General features: G+C 37.3%; 1 protein-coding gene across 1 annotated transcript in view; it reads right to left on the minus strand.

Moving 5' to 3' along the window:
* LOC121644104 (carbohydrate sulfotransferase 8-like) overlaps positions 1–17676 on the minus strand; it is a 197514-nt gene extending 179838 nt beyond the window's left edge. Inside the window, exon 1 of the mRNA XM_041991829.1 lies at positions 17042–17676. The gene's annotated coding sequence lies outside the window, so the exon portion shown is untranslated. The remainder of the gene's footprint in view (positions 1–17041) is intronic.
* Positions 17677–18438: the final 762 nt, after the last annotated feature.

Raw genomic sequence — 18438 nt, forward strand, 5'->3', positions numbered from 1 at the left:
CATAAAACATTAAGGGATGCAGGAAGCAATAAGTGCATCACAAACCAACTTTAAAGGAAACTAAATGAAAAACAAAGAAAAAAGCTACAATAAAATAGATAAAACGCAAGAAATGAAGTTCCAGTGTGAGAAATTAACAGTTGTTGTGATAATAGCCAGCAAATAGAAATGTTTTAACCCTGATTTAAAACTGCTAAGAGTTTCAGCAGCTTTCTGGGAGTTTATTCCACATGTGGGGAGCATAAAAGCTGAACGCTGTGTCTTCACATTTAGTTCTAACTCTGGAAACAGAAAATAGATTTGACCCTCACAGAACCAGAAGATCCTGAATGTATTTTGGTCCTAAACCATTCAGGTCTTTGTAAACTAACAGCAGGATTTTGAAGTCCATTTTTTTGACAGACAGGAAGCCAGTGTAAAGATCTGAGGACTGGAGTTATATGATCCACTTTCTTGGTCTTAATGAGGACTCGAGCAGCAGCGTTCTGGACTAACTGCAACTGTCTGATGAACTTTTTAGGGAGACCTTTGAGGACAGCATTACAGTAGTGCAGTCTGCTAAAGATAAATGCATGGACAAGTTATTCTAAATCCTGCTGAGACACCAGTCCTTCAATCCTCGATAAGTTCTTTAAGTGATAGCAGGCTGACTTCACACCGTTTTAATGTGACTGCTAAAATTCAGCTCTGAGTCCTTGACTACACCCAGATATATAGCTTGGTTGTTAGATAAGTATCCACAGCAACAAAAGAGTTGTTTTAAGATTGAACATCCTCTCTAACAAAGTGATCATGTATTGATTTTCTTTTTCAAAATTATTGTAACTATAACTAGAAGCACCAAACCATTAGGTATGAGTGCTGTATTAGGGTCAACCCCAAAAGGCCCTAAAAGGATTTTTGTACTACAGACGTTCCAGTTTGCTGCTCTTGTATTGGTTTGTTTTTATTGAGTTTTTAATGCCCAAAAGTTACAATGGTGCTGTAGGACCAGCTATGTTCACCAGTGATGTCAATTTTTTAATACATGCACTGCGTACACGTCTGTACAACGTTATGCTTGTGTTACATCTGGAAAAATGACGGCAGGCAGGAGATCAGGCAGATAAAAAGGAAAAAAGATTTTCACATGTCTTAAATTATGAGTCCAAGTTAAGTCTCAAGTTAAGGTCACTGGAAATGCAACTTAAGAGCAACTCGAGTCCAAGTCCCAGACTCAAGTCCCCATCTCTGCATTGTCAATCATGTGTACAGTATTTTTTAAATTACATGAACAACATTAACTATGTTGAATGAACTGGAAAAAAATGGGAAAGAAGTTGAATAAAATTTCCACAATGCTGTTTTAGTTTTACAAAGCTGGTCTTGAAAAAAAAAAAATTTTAAATTTATACTTAGTATACTGATATAACTGTGATGGCTCAGTTAGAATATGAGGAACGCCGTTCATATCTGCCTCAGACAGTACTCCAACCAAACCTCCAGGAATTAATTCCAGTCATAATACATTCTTAAAATGTGCCACAAAACTTGTAATTTTATGCAATGACATTTGGGTATTATTCTATGAATGACATGAAATGCAAAGTAACTCTAGTTGTAGTTGAGGACATGAGCACCTGCAGCAAATAGCGATTCATCATGTGGATGTGCTGAACCTGTTTTAAACTCAGGGCAAGTTGCACGTTAGCATCACCGGTGACATGTTGGCATCACCGGTGACATGTTAGCGTCACCGGTGACATGTTAGCATCACCGGTGACATGTTAGCATCACCGGTGACATGTTAGCATCACCGGTGACATGTTAGCGTCACCGGTGGCATATTAGCATCACCAGGACATAAACTATGAGAGCCTGTGACAAGAATTAGTTTTCAACAAAATATCTATAAACCCAAATTACATTAAAATTGTTTTAGTAACACATAGTTTTGTGCAGTGTTAGAAAACGAGTTTGTGATGTGGCCCGAGGGACAGGCAACAAATTAAGGTTTTAGTTTAACGATATGGAATAGTGAATCACATAGGTGTGACACTGGCAAAATCAGAAGGTGTGAGAGATTGAAGGAAGGAAGGAAGGAAGAAGGATTAGGAGAAACAACAGACAACAGGGAGAAATTAATTTTCAGTTTGAGAAGAACAAAGGGAAAATTGAGCTGCAGTTTTTACATTGCTGAAAGGTCTGTCATCACACATCAGAGTAACACAAACAGAGTTGTTTTTATTACTAATATTATTTATTACTTTGGGATTAAACATGACACAAAACTAAATCCAGTGACAAAGGTTTAGTTTGAAAGATACAAATTATTTTACCCACTGTGCAAAAAATGTAAAGTCAAGTGTTATGATGCTAGACAGAGTGGGAGAGGTAAAGTTAATTAGACAGGTATGAAAAACAATGTTTTAAAAGAAAAAACAAGACTTGCAGCTTCGAGTTATGGTGTTGTATCTCACCGCTCGTTGTTGGTCCTTCTGTTGGTCCTTCTGTCTCATACAGCAGTGTCCTGGCAGCTCATGCTGGTAGACATATGGTAGAAGAAGCTGCATGCACCAAACTACTTTACACTTTCAGTCTTACTCAATTCCAACTTCTACATCACCTCTGGAACTCCATAAAATAATATAATACCCAATCACATCGTCTAAAAATGAGCATCGTATAGACTCTTAAGCTCCACAAAGTGCACCCAGGCAAAGACAACATTATTGCTAATGAATTTATTGTCATTACTTAAATTGTGCTGTAGAAAGAATAAATGATTTAACTTAATCAGAAAATAATTTGATGCATGAATATTACTCTATTACTCTGTTTCTTGTACAGTTGACTTGGAGATAGGGAAGTGGTCTCCTAATAAATAGAGTCTGACTCATCACTATAGGAAGCTGAAATAAATGAAAAAGACAGACTACAGTAAAGCGATGATGAAGTTTTGTCTCACAATTGTGCACAATAGATCCAATATGCTGTCGTACTAGGTTGGAATCACATAGGGGCTTTTGGAGGAACATTATTTTCATGCGTGCACCAGGACTTCCTAAATCACATACATGCACATGTGTAAGCATCAGCATCAGCAGCGTGGTCATAAACACGGTTACTGCCAAACACATTCTGCTACGTGCATGTAGGTGATACAATAAGAAACATCACATATAGAGGCAGGGAGTTCTTTTAACAACCTCGAAAAGCAGCATATTAAGTGGTCACTGTTTGCTGTCCACAGTGATGAAAGAAACAGATTATGTGTTAGGATAATTTAATGTAATAAATTAGTAAAAGTCAGTGCTGACAAATTAATGCTATTTCTTTAATTTTGGAACACTAGGAGCATTGTGAAAGATTAAATAAAATATAGCCTGACTGTGGGCCTTTAGAGTGCTCTTAGAGTCTCAGGTGAGTGTTTTCAGGATTTGAACTGTCTTTTCATACTATTCACGTATTTGGTTTTCAGTTGTGTCGCACATTTTTTCAATGATATTTTAGTCCCTTGTTTAAAGATGTAAATTTGCTTTAATGTATACCTTGGGAAAAAAGTTTAATTAATCCATTAATCATAAGTAACTCAGACATAATTAATGGGTCAAATTTACTACCCAAATAATAAAATCTTTACCTTTTGAAGAGACATTTCCACAACAGGGAAAATTGTCCATCTGCAAGGTTTGATTTCTTTTCAGTACATGCAATCCTTTTGTGGTGGAGTATAAAAAAGATGAAGAGCTTTTGCTGGCTTGTTATAAGTGGGCACTTTTCATAAGTATAACTACCTGTTTTTATGATGCAGAGATTCAAGCATTAGCAGGATCACAGATTATAAAAATAAAAAGTAAACAGGTAACAAAAGCAGGTTTGACATTTCAAACCCTGAGTAAGCTCACAAGTAAGCAGTAGTAGTTTGACAGCTTCTCGGTGTGAGAAACAACAGGATGGTACTTATTGAACAGCTAAATTCAGTTCTTTGGTCAACTTATGTCTGTCAGAGGGTTTTACAAATAACTAGCCAATAAAAAGATCAATAACAGTTACAGAACTTTACCAGTACATTAAAATTTCAAACTATTGAGAAAACTTTATAGATGATCCCCATCATGTATGAATGATACTGGTGCACAATTCAAGCTGAAAGCAAATCTGTCATGACTACATCACTAACAGCAGTGTTAAATTACTGTAACAACAGACTTTTTTTTTTCTTTCAATTTGCTAAAACTGAATAAAACTCTAGGGCATAAAAGGTTTATACCTTAGAGCAACAGCTACTTAGACTTTTCAAGAGGCCTTAGAGTCCACTCTAATATCTGCTTACACAGTCAAAGTATAATAGACTCATGTCTGGAGCTGGGGCAATGTGAATTTTTAATGACTAGATAAATGGATCATTATCTATATTAAACAGCAATAGTTTACCACAATCATTGAAAATACATAAACGTTCTTAGACAGACACTGATCCTTGAATCCCAAAATGTTAAATATTTATAAGCAGCTTTTTTTTTAAGTTAAAGCAAAGTGCTTTGATTGAGGGAATAATATTCCACTACACAGCAGGTGTATATCATTAAAAGTAATATCATTAAAAAAAACTGATCCAACTGTCCTTAGCAAGAAACAGTAAGACTGAAAGTTAATGATTCATTTTGATTAAATCTTTAGCTCTTCAAAGTAACTCCTTTATGTGTATGTCCATGCATAGATCTAAGCACAAAGCTAAATTATTATTCTAAAATCTTTGTCTAAAACTGGCATCAGATACCACAACAAATTCTTGATCATTTTTCAGATGATGAGAAGTTGTTGGATGTTAGCTTAATTTAAATATTATGGTTAAATTGTATTTTAATGGCATGAAAATTAAATTTGAAATATGTTGAGGCCAACATCTAAATTACTCCACTTAAAGGTAATTACTTGCATGCCATCTAGATGATTACTTGCATGACAACTATATAGGAGAGAGTTGGAATCAACTTTATTAAAAGAACATAATTTAGTCTCCACACATGCTTTAACTTTTCTTTAAGTCAAAGAGGGAGCTGATGGACAAACAGGTCACTTCAGTGTAATAAGTGTTTTTCTCCTTGTATTAAAGCTTTCTGATACAGCATCTTGAGTAATCAGTAGGGAAATGGTTCTGAATTCTAACTTAAGGGTTACATAACTTGTGCATTCATTTGACTTCAATAAATACCTCTCTAGGGGCTTGCAAATGCAGCTGAATATAGCCTACAATAAAAGAACCAACATCTGACAGGTAAGATGAAAAACACAGACGGCAGTGTACTGGGATTATATGAGAACATATGCATGTGAAATATGTTAGTGCAGTCATCAGGGCCTCATGCCAGGTCATCATCATGCAGATTTTACTTTACATTTATTCCTCAACGGCATCTATCAAGTCTGCATTTTACTCAACACCATCTTAATTCACAAGGCAACTAGTTGTTCAGTGTGAGCCTCAATGAGGCAATTTGAAAATACAATATCTGATTTTCAACGATACTGTAAATAGCATGATATGTTGTATTTTGTATTTTTAAAATGAACGACGTTCTTCTTAATTTCAAAATGAGGATCCTAAAGGAACATATTAGAGGAGTTTGAATGTTTAATATCTAAAACACATTTTCTCCCATTTTAATTGTCTCAATCAACTTTGATCTAAAGACGCATTACGTAACTTTCTGACCTTAAAACTCTGCGTTCCAGACTCATTTGATGGCACAGTGACATCTGTTATGTACATTTGTGGAGTCATCGTTGCCCAGCGTCGTCCCAAGGCTAAAAGATCGCACTTCACAGCTTTTCCACCCAGGACCGCTTGTGACATTGCAGCTGGGTTTTGCTTTATGCACCACACTACATGCTAGCAAACAGATATAAACATACAAACCACTTTGAATGCACATCGTGGCTGCAATTCAGCAAAAAAAAAAAACAAAAAAAAAACCACACACAAAGACATTATTGAAGGGGAAAGAGGAGAGGAGCAGTAATAGTATAAAGCCCTTTTTCCGCCCTTTTCTGCCTGTGCATCAGTGCACCTGTTGTTCAGATAGATGCTCTGTAAGAATTGTGACCACTTGTGGCTTTGTGGGCTTTGAGAAGATCAAAGTGTCTGGCTAGAGTATGGTGGGCAGCTGGAGGCACTGCTGCACTGGTCAATACACACTCATCACTCATCAACCCCACCACCCCCCTAAAAAAGGAAAGAAAATCCTTTAATCTTCAGTCAGCACAATTATTGCCTTCCTATGATGAGATATAGACACTGATGCAATTTCCCAGGCAGAAACCAGGTAAGAGCTTTCATTAGTCATATGAAGCTTCCTGCAGGGTCAAAGAGGGTAGAGAGTGTGGGTAATTAAATGTGGTAAATGAAGCACTAATTAAATGAATGACCCTCTGCCTGTGGTCCTGGTTTAATCATATGGCGAAATTGGTAGGGGAAAAAAAACAAAAAAAAGAACACAGAGATTAATTTTCTTTCCTGAAAGTTCGTGTAACTAATGGGTTGCAAAACAGAACAGATAACCTGAGAAACATTTAATAATAATAGAGATAAACGTGTTGGTACTGACACAGTTACAGAAGACACTCAGCGACTTAATGATTCACAGTTTAAAATAAGATGCAAGCTGTGTAAAGTTTTATGTCCTGTGTGTGTGTGTGTGTTTTAATGGCTTAAATATAAAAATAGATTGTGATTATATGAATACAATGATAGTTAACTGAACTGAACTGACTACTAATATACTGGGCTGAATTTGATTAGAGCTGTAACGAATTTGTTAACTTTTTCTGGTCCTGAGATGTAAATCATGTGAAGGTTCTGCAAAATAAAGCTTTCAGGAGCACTAAATGATAGCTGCTGCAATGTCGAGCCATCTGGCAGAGAGTCAAGCCATCTACATGAAGGAAATGCCCTGCATTGTTCAGCAGAGCCTCATTTATACACATGGATGAGGTGAATCATAACATTTGACCCAATTTAAATGATTAAACGTGAAAACTACTCTGACCAAGGAATTATGCCTTTCACAGTGTCGTCACAGCACACACTGGTGACAATGCAAAACCACATATAGATTTAAAAGGAGAAAACCCACATTACAGATGGTGTAATAAAACTAAGTTAAAATAAATTAAATTTTCTTTAAGACTTAGCAAATTAATTTATTAAGGTGATGAATTCTTATTAAAGTGTCATCACAGTGAATGCCAATGATTATGCCTGGAATGAGCGCTATATAGAAGATAATTTCATTATACAAAATACAAAGTTTTATGAATATGTCACACCTAATCATCTCTTGCACAGGATGAATCTTTAATATTAGATTAAAGCTCAAAGAAACTGAGTAAACTCTAAATATAACAAAATATAGCCACTGTAGTGCACTGATTACACTTATAAAGAACAGTGTGAAGTGGGTGCTGATTGGCAAGTTTAAAATTATATGTGAATAGTAAGAGATTGATAATGGAATGGTGTAATGCATTTATTCATAAGATCTTTTAAACTGTGTGAATATCTTTCTTTTACATCCCATAAACATCTTCTTCAACAGAACTCTATACAATTGTGTCTTTTTTAAATAAAGATGAGCCAAAACATTGAGATAAAATGAGCAAAACTGATAATCTGTTATACACAATGAATATAACATGTAAAGATTTTACATGACAAAGGTATGGTTGAAGTCTGGCAATGCTGGTGATGTCCATAAAGGACAGAAAAAACCAGAGATGTCCTAGTGTTGTAGGGTGTATTTATAAGATGAATAAGCATGGCATTTACATATTATGATGCATCAAAGACTTTGATGGATGGTGCTATGTCTGTCATGTTGATCTATTGATTATGCTATAAATAATTTTATTATGAAATCTGCTGCTAGTGTGACTAAATATATATATATATATATATATATATATATATATGGTAAATGAAATTATCAGATTCGACTGGTGACTCAGTGACACAATTCAAACTGCATCCATGTATATTTTGACATTTGCCACCTAGAAAGGTTTTCCCTCTCCCTGACACAATGACTAATTACTTTGCATCCACAGTGAGCTGATGGGGAAACAAAAAGTACTACATTCAAAATAATAACCGCATTATTGATTTCCAACATCTCAGTATGGAAAATTGGATGAAGCTATTGTGAGTAATTAAATAAGTTCAAAACTTATTTAATGATTTGTTTTGTGTTTGTAGTTGGTGCACATTAGTTTCGGTGCACATTGTATTAGAATAATAGTTATGTAGTTTACAATAACATGTTGATAAGGGTACTTCTCTAGAGAATCCAGACCCACTTGTCCCATTAACTTTTAGAGAAACAGCAAAAAGAACCCTCCATCTCCTCAGACGTTTTATTCATTTCCATGACAACTGAATACGGTTACTTTGTATCATGGCAACAAAAGCAGTGTTTCGTAGAGAAATACTAAAACCCATAACAAAAGCTCTCAAAATCACTGGCTTTAAATAACTTTTACTTTTACTTGCTAAGATCCAAAATTCAAATGAATTTCTGTTACAGTGCGGCAGAGGTGAGGACCCAGTAGCAGACTGATGAGGCAGACAGTGCAGGAACAAGTTTTAATGATTAGATCAAACAGATGAAACAGGAAAATGACAGGGAAACATGACAAGGATCTGACAAAGGAAAACTGAATCCAAGGGATATAAACACACTGAAGAACTAATAAGGAACAGGTGAAATGAATGAGAAAACCAAACCAGGTAAACTAATGAACAGGAAGCAAAATGTAATACAATACACAAAGGGAATGAACCTACAAAATAAAACAGGAAATCAGATAAGATAATGAACACAGAAGACCGCAAAGCCAAAGCAAGTCACACAGAGCATAAAAACCTAAACCTAAAACCCAGAGACCATGACAGGTTCAGATGACAGCCAAAAGTACACTAATTAAATAAAACTTAATCGTTCTTTAGAGGATGCATATTGTGTTGATTTATGTAAATTTGTGCAGCTCTTTCCTTCAGTTGTTGCTCAAGGCTCTCATTGGTTGGAAGTTCCTTTAACATGATGCATCACCTTTAAGCTATATTGAAGTCAGTGTCCTTCATACTAAGTTTAGTACCTAAATTATTTCTTTCAATAACTATCCATCAATTATTTAATCAATAAGTGGAGATCGCTGTCTCTTCTGATGATGACTCTCCACCTACAGTGTATGCCACCAGACAAACAGCTGTAAGCTACTGCTCATAGGAGGATAGGACAATTTTGCTGATTGCATTAACAACAAACATGCTCTTCATTTGATTTTCTCTGGGCTGTTTGCCATCCGTTGCTTGAAAAACATGTTCTGTATCTATCTGTGTATGTGCTTCTGTTATTGCTTTGGGATTGTAGAGTTGGCATAAGGATTCTCACTCACACACACACACACACACACACACACACACACACACACACACACACACACACACACACACACACACACACACACACACACACACGCACACACACACACACACACTTTCTGTCCCTCACTTTACCCCCTGCTTCTCACATAACAAGATGAACATTTTCACTCTCTCATTCTCTCCATACTCAGGATCTTCTCCATTCTGTCTCCCTCTAATCCTTCCAAGTGGAAGTGACTCACATTACAGCATTCTTCAGTTTAATGCACTTTAATAGCATTAATATCTGCTTTTCCTCTTCAGCTGCAATAAACACCCCTTCCATCATAAGAAAGCCGCTTAAGAGCAATTGACATGGCTAGTGTACCAAAACAGAAACGTACCTCTCGTGAAAAGCAGAATAACTCATTGTAAAAGAGTAATCTGCTTTTTTATACACTGGCAACCGCCCAACACAGCGTGGCACGTAGTGTACTGTAAACAGACACTGAGAAAACTTAGTCGAGGAGCAGCCAGCTCCCTGTTGTCCTTCCTACTCGCTCTCACTGTGTGTGGAGGAGGCACGCAGATACGGGAAGAAAAAGAGTCCTCGCCTCCTTCTGTGCCACCCATGTTGCTGCTGCAGTGACAGCCAAGGTCAACTCAGGAATGACAGAGGGCTCCTGCATGGAGATAAGACTCACAAACATCTGAGCCACCGTGCCATTTTTTGAAGGAAAGCGAATCCTTCACCTGAATTATTCATATGGGTCTCCCTCACCCTAAATAACAGCCGGCAAGCACTGTTTGACATCCCCAATGAATAATTAAGGACTGACCTTTAGTTCCCATTAGAGGTGGTGGGTTGGAATTGCTATACTTTGTGGGTGAGGCTGTTAGATGATGTGAAAGTGCTAAAACACAAGAACCAAGAAATTCTTTGTATTGAAATCAGCCAAACTCTAAGGCATAATCAGAGACGCTAAGAAAAGAAGCACACCACGTCCCTATGGGATGCACTGATATACAAAGACATGATGCAGTCTCTGATGATTGTTCCAAAAGCGCAGCCTGAAGCCTCGCTTTGTCGCTACTTCCATGCTCTCATAAGAATTGTACTCTAGTTTGTTCCTGGTGCATCAGAGACTTTTTGATTATGCCAGTCAGGAACTTCTGAATCAGAAATGATGTATACACATGAAAATCAATTCCATCTCAGCTCCCGAGGTCAAGGTTGGTCACATTCCAATGAGTGATAGTTCCTTTATTTCAATATTTCAAAGAGGCCCTAAATCATAGACGACTGACCAGCACAAAATCTATAAAATTTGAAATTGTACTATATTTGTTATTATATGTTGATTTGGATTTTTAATCCATAAGCAAGACCTTTTTAATTTAAAGGATATGCTGGAAAACATTTTAAAAAATTTTCTTATGGGAAATAACAACTACTTATGATCATTTTTAATCAGTAAGTGCTTATTATCCTGCTGAGAATAGTATATTTTATGCCTTTTTTTTCATAAAGTTCTATTTTTCAGTCCCATGGTTGCATGATACAACTTTTCAGTTTATTTGTAGAAAAGGTTGGAACTTCTATGTTGTAAGGTAGTTTATCATCTGCTATCCTACTGTACTGCAGTAAATCTTCCCTCTTTTATCATGCTGTATGCATGTGATTGTCATCTTTTTGTTTTGCAGTTGCTTTATTTAGTAAAGTTGTTTTATTTATGGTGGACTGAGTGGAAACTTGGGTCTCCACTTTTATGGATGTTCTTAAAGATATTTATTTATTTCTTTATTTTTTAATTATTGTTTATTTCAAAGGGATAATGCATATTCATGAACATATAAATGTAAATATGCCAGAATTAGCCTGAAGGCTACTTTACATCTGTAGTCCCTGGCAGGTCAGAGCGATAAAAACATCACAAAACATTACAACTACACACAATAAACATACTAAGATCGAATTGTCAATAATAATTCATAGGACATAGTAAAAGAGTAGTAGAAGTAGTAGAAGTAGTATCATTATTTTTTTTAACAAAAAGATATAAAATTGTAATACTGAATGGGAAATAAAGTCTTAGGGAACCTGTCTATTACAAAACTTTAGCCAACACATTAATTTAAAAAAACCATAGTTCAACATCATTAGATGGAAGTGTATGTGTATATTTTTGTTTTGTGTATGCTCATGTCTATGTGAAATCAGATTTCATTGCAAACCATAATTATAGTTTGCGATTAAATTTTATTTTAATTGAAATCTTTTTAACTCCTAACTGTAAACATTTGCGAGTGAGAGCAAAACAGAGAAGTGAAAGGACTGTGGGAAACGTTTGGGACGGGTTTCAAACTCATTATTTATGGTTTGAGATTTAGTGAATAACAGGCTCCTGTGTCCCCCTTACCCTCTCAAGTCAGTGGCTTCAAATGTGTATACTGTATGATGTAAAAAGTGAGTAAAATTATGAACAACATGTCCCATGTGGATGACATCACATAGTAATTTAAAACATTTAAACCAATACTTCCCTACCAACCTCCCCACTTTAAACCAGCAGCAGACAGAGTGGGATAAAGTTCTAAAGAACTATACTTGGAATTTAAACAAACAACTAAAGAAAAAAAGAAAAGAAATTAAATCCTTAAAGGTTAGGTCATGATCAAAAGTAGAATTAAATGGAATGAAATCATATGATTTATCTACATGGTATTAGAGATAAAGTGGGCAGACATCAGATATCAGTTTGTGCCACTCCAATGAGAATAATGATCTCTGTCTGGCCACCCTTCTAAAAACCTTTAAGGCTCAGCCACTTAACATGTAATGTGTAAAATATGTTTAAATTACATGTATAAAATCATGGGGAGCACCAAGCCTCTCCTCCAATGTTTAGATTACCAGAGAGTAACCAAAAGATGTAATTTGAGGTCAAATCATGATAATGTCTTAAACCTAAATATTGTGTTTACACTTCTATTCACGTTAAAGACTCCTAAACTGGGAACTGTATAAGAATCTGTATCCCCTTCACCACTAGGGGGTTTTATGACTAAACAGGTGAATATAACAACAGATGAAGAGTGAGAGGCTAGTTCAACGATTGACGGTGTCTGTGTTCTTTCAATTGATAACATAAACCTAACCAAAAAGTTTTGTTGCCTAAACATAAACAGCAACTAAATCCATATGCAATAATATGGCACTGTACGAATGGCTCATAAAGAAATCAAGCCTTGCTACATTGCTAGATCCTCATCATCAAATTACCATATTTGTACACTTCATTAGCTGTACAAAACGCAATATGCTACAGCATCCCAATTTTAAAGCTTGACTTGCAACATTGCTGCTTTTTCTAAATATTAAATATTTTCTTGTCAGACTGGTCTGTGTGTGAAAAAAATAATCTATGAGTGGATTTTTGCAGTTTTCATATGTTGGAATTCTATTATAGCAGTCTTGTAATTTTAGTTTGACCTTTGTGTGTATTTGCTTGTTTTGTTTTTTTTGTGTGTGTGTTTTTTTTAAAGAAACAAAAACACGAGACCTCAACTCACAGCCTACAGATTTACCTGCTGTGTGTCTGCAGTTACCGTGATTTCCCTAATAAATTAATTAGCATTTGCTACAACCAAACTAATCAAGTGCATGTGCTGTGTGCATGCATGTAACATCAAGGTGTTTGGGGACTGAATAAATTTGAAATACAGCTGAAGTTGTCTAATTTAAAATTAAGATGTTGTAATTAAAGATTAAAATTGCTTCTAAAAATGTGAGTTTTATTGTAACTCTCATTGAGCTCTTTGGAGGAGTTTGTGTCTTTTAATGTTTGTGGAGCTGAGTGTTGACCTGACCACCCATATGACATGATGGAAAAAAAGGACGTAAAAAAAAAAAAAAAAAAAAAAAAATTATGGGCTAAAATAATTCACACTAGCCTTCAATGGCAAGAAATGCAACACATTTCATGTTGTATTTTTAATTTGTTTTTATGTCAAACAATAAATTATCAATAAGGATGCCACAGGGTGAACACCATGTGCAGACATTTTATTGATTTGAACCCTTTTCAGAGTGTACCGAGTCCAGCAGTACTTAGCAGAAAGAGAATTGTTGGTTTGGATCTTTTTGTTGCACTTTTTTTAAATGGAAATATATATATATATATATATATATATATATATATATATATATATATATATATAATAAAAGTAGCTTCAACAAAAGCCCATAAATTTACCCTTTTTGCTATGACAGTGCAATTTCTCAATTGGATTTAAAGTTTTTACTAAAGTGAGGATTCTGGTTCCATCACACTGTGAGGAAGAAAACCGGGGCTGCAGTACACCCGCAGTGACACACTCATGAAGAGAGCTACTCAGAGGCAAGCACAGATTCAGAGTGGGGGAGAGTCTAGGTGCTGTAGACAGACCATATTTATAGCCAGGGATAGGAATAATTCATTGTGATCAAAGTGCAGATCATGCTCCATTCCATCACAGAGCAGATGTGGCAGAATAAGAGGAGCATGCTTTCTCTCTGCCTGCTCTCTAGTGGCTTCCCAAATGGAAACAGTGAGGCCAAGTCATCTCTGCGAAGCTGCTGTTCATAGGTCTTCTTGTGTTCTGCACTCACTCTCAGGTGGCCTTACTTTGGAAGGAGAGTGCAAGGCTTTAAAGATGTAACAAGCAGTGCAAAATTAAGGGGGTAAAAAGCTTCCTGCATGCAACATGTCCTCTAAATCAGAGCAAAGGCTGAATATCAGATTATGACCTCAAAGCAGGAGGTCACATGCCTGATGCTTTGCCCCGTGAAGCACATACTTAAGGAGTAATGCATGTTATACGGTTCCTGTAAAAGTGTATAAAAACCAGAACTGGTCGATTGTAAAAGGTGAGACTCCATTTTTACTGTGTAGTTTCTCATGACACTTTGATTTCTTGCACATAAATATCAGAAAATGTTAAGAACACACATCTACACAACCTTTTCGTCACAAACACATTCAAACGAGCATCCACGGACATCAGTTTCCTTTTAATTTTTCTCACACCCCTCCATATGCTCACATTCCCATGGACACACAGTATTCCCATTTTCCTCTTCTTCTTTGTCCTTGCTGGCTTTCCCTCCCAGCAATGCTTTCTTTGCAATCGCTGCACATAGATGTGCACATGTCTGCTGCTTCCACTTTCATTTTCTTTCCCTCCCTCCCTCCCACACACAAACACACACACGTGTGCCTGTTTCTTTCTTTCATTTTCTGTGTCTCAGACTCTTTCTACTTCCCTGTCACTCCTTCAGCGTGCACACACACACACACACACACACACCCATACAAATATACACAAAATGTTTGGAAAAGCACACAGACGTGCAAGCTCCTTCATCTTCTCTTTCATTCCTTCTCCCTCCCACACTTTTCCTATCACTACTTCCATGCATGCAAGCACACACAGAGGCGCCTGCATCATTCCCTCTCATTTTCTCTTCTAACCCAATCACTGCCTCAACACACACACATGCGCTCAAAAACACACACATTTTTCTTTCTCCACACATTTTCCTGCCTCTCTCGCTCCTCATCTTTGCCTCCCACAGCCACGTATATGCACAAGCAAACACTACCGGCAGTCCAGCTTCCCGTACTCCCAGCTGGGCTTGGACAGTCTTCTTCCTCTGGCCTTTCTGGGCCATCTGGAGTGCAATGTCCTCACTCTGCTGGTCCCCTGCCAGCCGCTGAGCCTCCCGGGATGAACGCAGCATCTTCAAGCACAATTTGTACGCGTCAAAGCTCTGCTGTATGTCCACTGACCCAGCTGAGTGAAGTCATTGAGTCTTGCATTTCCCAGCTCAAAAGAGCCTCATTCTGCTTTGATGACACCTGCACTCGGCATCTAACTGGGCGGAGGATGGCACAGTAACTGATCAAAGCTGCAGAGTAACTGTATTAGCAATTACTGCTCTCTTTATGATCTTGTGGGCTGCTTGTGTTTACATGAAAAGAGTGTCAAAACATAGACAAGTCAAGTACCTCCATGAGCTCATTGGAAAAAAAAATAATAATAATTCACAAGCCTCCTGAGGAGATTCTGGTAAGATTAAAGCAAAAATAAGGCACTGTTATTTTCAATAAAGGCACAAAAATAAAGGCAAATTGCTGACTAAACCATACCAGAACTTTAAGAAGCAGTATCAGATAATATTGTTCAGTTTTTTAGTTCAGACAGCTGAATATGAGAAAACATGTGAAAAACTGATTATGGCTATTTTAAACTACAAACACACAGATGTTTGTAGTCAAATAAAAAAAGCATAAATATATATTATATGTAAATTTAAATTTATATATAAAAACATTGTATATTTCACAACATAAAAATGGAAAATAGTTTTAATCAAGGCGTGTCAACTAAAATAAACCACATCTTAAGTTATTCCACCTCAAAGAGTTCTTGTTCTGCTTTGATGGCACCCATGCCCCCTCTGAGCCCAACACAGTAATTGATAAAAAAAAAAAAAAAGGTCACCGTTCCTACAATTACAACACATTGTAAGACCTTTTCAGATCCTTAAATTTGACACAAAACTAAAACAGAGTGCAAGTGAATCAACAAACAAAAAATGGGGGGGGGGGAGGGGTCTGATTTACAGCTTTGAATCTGATTTCTGTGGACAACCCACCGAGAGGATGTAGCAAAAGTGACCAACCAATAAGGCTCAAAGCATTTTTTATATTTCTCCTTAATTCTTTTAGTCCAGCACATACTGCAATTTTGTATGACACCCGAGCAAGAGCAGGAGAGGGGAAAAAAGGAAAAATAGCTGTTAGCAACTGTGGCAGGAATCGTTTAACCTCGCCATCAGTCAGAAAGTTTTTTTTTCTTCTGAAAGCACTGAGCAGAGGTCTGCAAGCAGGGCACAAGACAAACGCTGTGCCTGGTGGATGTGTACAGCATGAAGTTATCTGGATCAAGTGTTCAGCAAAGTGAGAGACCAGCACAAAACACTGCCTTCCTCAATCACAGCTTCAGTACCCGACGCTTAGTACTGGATATAATGTTCTTTATGCATCAGTGGCACATAAAACAGTCTCAAAGCGCGTACAATGTATCCTCACTCCAGTAACTCATGCTGAAAAGAGTCAGTGATGTGTGAAAATATCTAACAGCCCAGAAAACAAACTGCTGTAACAGTCCAAATGCAGGGGGTAACAATATGCTTGAGTTTCCACACTTCCCAAGTTGTCCTGGAATTCAAACAAATAAAGTCCCCTGCAATCATACAAGAGTAAACAACAAAACAGACTAAAAGAGGTAATTAGGAAGAAACTATTAAAGTAAAATTGGAAGATAAAGTAGCAACATCTTAATGGTAATTACAAAGAGGGGCTTAAACAGGCAATTTGCACATCTGTATGTCAGTATCATTCCACTGTTGAGCCAACTCAAGACCAGCTGAGAATGAAACTTTGTAGCTTTTATCCATCTAAAATATAAGACTTTGAAAGATAAAGCACATGCCTCAGAGAAAAATAAACAACAAATAGAGGAGATGCTGGTAAACTGTGGGGCTGCACGTTTTACAGACACGACTGAGAACAGCGTATTTCCTTGACTTACCTTAACAAGGCTCCCAAATCTACCATGAAGCTCAGAAACAGGTGACGAAGTGAGAGTATCCTCCTCTTCTTCACTAGTTGATCAGCCAAGGCTTTCTGTTCCAGCACCACGGAGAGCGCATCCGCCTCTTTGGAGAAATGATGCAAGTTTACTGGTTGACGCTGCGAACGCATCGACTGCGCAGACTGAAAACGCGTCTCCCTCAAGTTTGATACCTCCTCGTTAATTTTCTGACTGAAACAAACATGCCTCGCCGCGTCCGGTGCTTTTAGAAAGAGTGCAACCAATCACAATCCTCTTTACTCTATACTCTCAAATCTTTGTGTATCCCTCCCTAAAAAAAGAGTCTCCAAGGGGCCGTAGCCTGGCTTGCCTGCGGGTGGGCAAGGCTGCAGTAATAGTCACTTTAAAGCTGCATGCAGCTGCTATTGCAGCGTATCTTCATTTGCTCGGCTCTCTTTGTCTTTGCGGCGATGGAGATACAGATAAAGATGGGGCTGCCAGTTCCCCTCCTGCGCATCTTCTGGTTACGGGAGCGGAGCAGTGAGAGGCGCAGGAACGGGAGGAGTGTCCTCGACGATCTGAGTTGGTTAAAGACTCTTCTAGTACGGATAATCTCTGTGTTTCCTTATTATTTTGACCTCTCTTTTCTTGCAAAAATACGAGAACATGGCGCACTGCGAGTGTTCATGCACTGATATAACGCAACTGACTCTCCTTTAATCAGAGATGTGACAGAGATATACCCATTGAAGCCCAACGTCACTGATTAATTATGAAGTAGTTGTTAATTATGAATTTTTTTAAAAGCAAAAGTGCATATAGATGTTTGGAATGTTTTAGAACTTCTTTCAGAGTTCAAACCAATGGTTTTTTTAGAGATATAAAAAAAAAGACTTTATTAGGTATCAACACTCCAGCTGAAAGAATGAGTGTTTACAGTATAACTGCACTCTGACTGTTTAAGTTAAATGATGTCTGGGGTTAAGAAGTTACAGCTAGACTACAGAGATAAGGAGCAGCATGTAGCTGTTCCTGCAGCTTGAAATCAGATTGCTTTTGGCAGGTAAAATAATACACGCCCATATGTGAGAGTCTGTGTTAGTTGCATGCCTCTGACAGCTGCTCCAGACATTCACATCGTCTTGGTTGGTCTGGCTGCTCAGCGCTGTGGAGTGCACAATTGATTTAAGTGTGACTGTAGTGATTTGAGGTCCTGTCAGTCTTTGCACTGTGATGAGATCAAAGTGCCACCTCAACATGTTGGCTCACCAAATTACACTTGGATGAAATATTACAGCCTGGAGCCAGTGCACATTCATCAGTCTTAGTAAAAGCTCACACAATAGCCTATATCTTGTACTGATGTGAAGTAAAACATTTTTCCAGTCATTTTG

Source organism: Melanotaenia boesemani, chromosome 1 (assembly GCF_017639745.1).
Source record: "Melanotaenia boesemani isolate fMelBoe1 chromosome 1, fMelBoe1.pri, whole genome shotgun sequence".
Taxonomy (NCBI): Eukaryota; Metazoa; Chordata; class Actinopteri; order Atheriniformes; family Melanotaeniidae; genus Melanotaenia; species Melanotaenia boesemani.